General features: G+C 41.8%; 1 pseudogene; it reads left to right on the top strand.

Annotated features, from left to right (window-relative positions):
- Positions 1-2,275: 2,275 nt before the first annotated feature.
- LOC123036536 lies at positions 2,276-2,442 on the top strand (annotated as a pseudogene).
- Positions 2,443-3,300: the final 858 nt, after the last annotated feature.

Raw genomic sequence — 3,300 nt, 5'->3', positions numbered from 1 at the left:
CCCATGTACCATTAAACTTCCGGTTTTCTTCAGAAACTTTTCTTTTCTTCGGATTTATCCATGGTTGGAGGGGGGAAAAGCTCAGTAAATCGGCAGATATAGGTGAGTTTAGTGACTGATTAGCAGATAAACAGTCAAGTGCTGTGAACTGTGACAGGTCCCAAGCGCAGCTTTTAACATTCAGAAGAAGGAGATTACATTGGTACAAATAGAATCTTTTCAGCAGCGTTTCGTGTAACATGAGAGCCTGCAGGAAGCTTGTTTAGCAGAGGAATGTAGTGATTTACTTAACTAGCTGATTTACTTAACTAGCTAGCGCTGCGTTCCTGAGAGGAACTTCGAGCAGATCAGCGGCTGTACCGGTATGTTTTGAGTGACAGAGCCGCAGCAGAAGGGTTCAAGAGCTACGTGCGGCTCCAGAGCCACAGGTTGCTGACCCCTGGTCTAGGAGGAGGGGAGATGACCACCCACCAGGAAACATGTCTTGACTGTGCTCCAGGTTTTCTCCTTCCCCAACCACCTCAGCTTGTCGGAACAAAATATCCAGGTGGGAGGTGGGAGAGTGCAGAGAGGCCGCGTTCTCCCAAACTAGCTCTCTCGCTCTGCTCTGAATGCTCCTAAGCCTCCAGGTTCAGGAGCCTGCAAGCATCAAGGATGCAATCTGTAAGACTGCACCTCAGGCATGCAAGCCTGTTGACTGCACCCTTCAAGGAAGGAAATTCTAATCCACATTGTTATTTGACTGTTAGTTACTGAATTTCAGTCTCAGCTCAAAACAACCATGGGAATTATTTATCCATAAATACACTTAGCAGAAGTAGGACTCTCTAATCATGTGAAAAAAGGGTTGCCATAAAGCACTGAAGCCTTAACTAATTCACTTGACATGAACTTAATTAAGCAGGTATAACTGCGTGGTAGTAAATATAGAATAGTATTTACTCAGAGTTAATTAATCTCAAAAAGGAAAAGGATTATGAGAATATTTTCCCAGTGGGAAGAATCCAAAGTGGAGCCAATAAATATTCAGCAAGGAAATAACAACAGAATTATATTAAATATTATGCTTATAGAGGGAGAGGACAACAGTCCCCTGACGAACATGCTTTGCTAATCTCTCTCTACTATTATTCTGTTGCCCTATTTCAGTTGCCTGTTTTCTGTATAAATTGCTGTCAGGCCTGGTCTACAGTATTACAACATAACCATGTTTTGTCTGCCTTACATGCATTAACTTGGAAATCAGAAAATGCCACACTGCACTGAATTATTATTGTTCCATCAGGTTTAGTATCTTGCAGCTAGCAGGGAATTCTTCATAATTGCTTTGCGGACATTTATAACAAGGTGAGTAGTTTAAAAGGGAAAGTCTTGCCTGGCAAGAAAACAGAAAACTGTTACACAAAGAGGGCTTGAGTGCCATGCTATGCATGTTTCAACAAAAGAAAAATCTCACAGTTTTTAGCCAAAGGGAAAATCCTGCAAAGTTGTAGGACTTTTCTTTTGTCCGAACATGCATAGGATTGCACCGTATGGCATTTGGATGGAGTAACATGACGTAGTAGCTTTCAAACGAATAAAAAAGCATGCTACTTTTAAATAGAAATTCAAAGATGTTAGATCAGATATAATGCCATTTCTGTTATTATTCAATCAGGTATCCATTTTTATTTTATTCTATTTCATTTTTAGTTCTGTATAGCACTATCTCTTGGGGCAGTATACTAAAATCCCTAAACTCCACATACTGTGCAAAACCATAAAGCAAAAAAAGGTCTTTAAAGCCTGCATGAAACTTATTATTCTTTTTTTCTGATTTATATCCTGCCATTTTCCTACAAAGGGCACAAGGCAGCTTACATCATTCTCCTCCTCCATCTTATACCCACAACAACAACCCTGTGAGGTAGGTTGGGCTGATTGCATGTGTATCCTGATCCTTTCTCTTGTGAAGAACCCAAAGTAGCTTAGATAGCTCCATTTATCCTCACTGCGGTAACCCTGAGAGTGAGTGATTGGCCCAAAGACACACAGTGAGTTTCATGGCTGAGTGGGGTTGAGAATTCGGATCCCCTGGTCCCCAGTCCAATACTCTAGCCTCCACGCCACAATGGATATTTGCCCAGTATCAAGAGGACATTTAATGTAGGTGCCTGGCAGACTTCTCTAGGAGCTAAGACCGTGTTTGTCTGTAGTTGCTACTAAGTCTGAGCCAAAATGCCTTACTATTATTGTCTTACATTTTTAGCAATATGGAAAAACTTCTTTTTCAACTATCGCTTCTCGGCCTTTTGGCTAAGATCAAGTGTAGTATCTGTTGTTATCACTTTAATATCTGATATGTCCTTTATTTGAGGACTATATATTAAATGGATTTTTGGAGCTGGGAAATTTAACATTGTAAGCCGCCCCGAGGCTTCGGCGAATGGGGCGGCATAAAAATGTTTTAATAAATAAATAAATAAATAAATAAATTATGGTACTTTTTGCAAGGAAGCATGGAGTTGCTTAAGTCACCATTTCTTACTCTCAGTGGCATCAAGCAGACAAAGGCAATGGGCCACATGACAGTGTGAGATTGTGAGTCTGATAGAACGCAATCTCTGCTTGAACAGAACACCAAAGACAAGATGTCACCAGCTCCCATGTGTGGAAACTGACCAGACTGGAAGTCAACTTACTGTGTCCAGTTCTAGGCATCACAGTTTAAGAAAGATGCAGATAAACTCGAAAAGGTTCAGACGAGGGCAGCAAGATGATTAGAAGACTGGAAGCAAAGCCCTGTGAAGAGAGAGTAAAAGAATTAGGTATGTTCAGCCTTGAGAAGACAAGATAGAGAGGACATATGAAACACTTCAAATACTCGAAAGCTTGTCAGACAGAAGGGGACCTGGATCTCCTCTCAATCATGCCAGAATGCAAAGCATGGGATAATGGGCTCAAGTTCTAGGAAGCCAGATGCTTTCATTTGGGAGTCCTGCACTGAGCAGTAGGTTGGACCTGATGACCTTACTAGTTCCTTCCAATTCCAGCATTCTATGATTCTATGAATTGTACCGCAAGAGTGACTATGGGAGATCCTCCTCCACACCTGAGGGCAGCAGGCTTACTTTGAGTGGCCAAGATAAGCTCCATGGTGCAAATGGCATTATCCTTCCACAGAGAGGATGGCCAGGTAGCTTCAAAATAATAAGTGCAAGAGTTGCTGTTAGTGCCCAATCACACTCTAGCATCTTCTGCCTGAAGCAGCTAATTCACTCACTTATGTGGAAGGGCTGGCCCTGGTTTCTGTGTATGTGC

This window comes from Varanus komodoensis, unplaced genomic scaffold (genome assembly GCF_004798865.1).
Source record: "Varanus komodoensis strain SLA01 unplaced genomic scaffold, ASM479886v1 scaffold8, whole genome shotgun sequence".
In the NCBI taxonomy this organism is placed as follows: domain Eukaryota; kingdom Metazoa; phylum Chordata; class Lepidosauria; order Squamata; family Varanidae; genus Varanus; species Varanus komodoensis.
The sequence above is the reverse complement of the archived record's forward strand: the minus strand, read 5'-3'. Positions and strand labels throughout refer to the sequence as shown.